The sequence below is a fragment of the Carlito syrichta genome, unplaced genomic scaffold (genome assembly GCF_000164805.1).
Source record: "Carlito syrichta isolate Samal-C Ts95f unplaced genomic scaffold, Tarsius_syrichta-2.0.1 Scaffold311381, whole genome shotgun sequence".
Classification (NCBI taxonomy): domain Eukaryota; kingdom Metazoa; phylum Chordata; class Mammalia; order Primates; family Tarsiidae; genus Carlito; species Carlito syrichta.
In genome coordinates this window covers 259418-260404 of record NW_007255477.1, presented here as the reverse complement: position 1 = coordinate 260404, position 987 = coordinate 259418, and positions in this window count along the sequence as shown.

The following is a 987-nucleotide window of genomic DNA, read 5'->3' as shown; positions in this document are numbered from 1 at the left end:
AGCGGCCACTGCACTCCAGTCTGGGCGAGAGAGTGAGACTCCAACTCAAAAATAAAATAAAATAAAATAAATAAATAAATACAGTAAATCAGCTGGGCTCAGTGGCTCACGCCTATAATCTCAGCACTTTGGGGGGCAGAGGTGAGAGGAATACCTGAACCCAGGGGTTCAAGACCAGCCTGGGCAACATGGTGAGATCTTGTCTCTACAATAAATCAAAAAATTAGCCAGGCATAGTGGCATGTGCCTATAGTTCCAGCTACTTGGAAGGCCGAGGTGGAAGGATTGCCTGAGCCCAGGAGGTGGAGGCTACGGGGACTTGCCACTGCACTCCAGCCTTGGTGACAGAGTAAGCCTCCAACTCAAAAAAGCAAAAACAAAAAAATCCCAGTAAATCACACTCCAGCCTGAGCAACATAGCAAGACACTGTCTCTACAAAAAATTTTAAAAAGTAGCCAAGTCTGTTGGCACATGCCTATAGTTCCAGCTACTTAAGAAGCTGAGGTGGGAGGATCACTTGAGCCCAGGAATTCAAGGTTGCAGTGAGCTATGATTGCACCTCTGCACTCCAACCTGGGGGACACAGCAAGATTCTGACTCTAAAAATAAATAATATGGTAAATTAATAATATGGTAAAGATTATTTTTATACAATCCACGTTTCTTTATTCTTACTAGGTGATTTGGCCTTGTGATGCATACTGTTTTCCAAGAGGGATAATGAATGAATGACTAGTAACACGTTCTCCCACTCAACTGCTTTCTATAAAAACAGAACTTCCCATTAATCAGATGGCTTTAATTATTACTAATAATTTTAATTAGACTAAAAATGTCAAACAGCATTTTTAAGCTAGATGATGGGCACACAGAGTTCATGTATTTTTGTATGCTTATTTTCATAAATTTTAAAAACTGTCTTAGAAAAAAATGAAAATTTTTAATTCTAACATCTATAGCTGATGTTTATTAATCAAATCCATAAT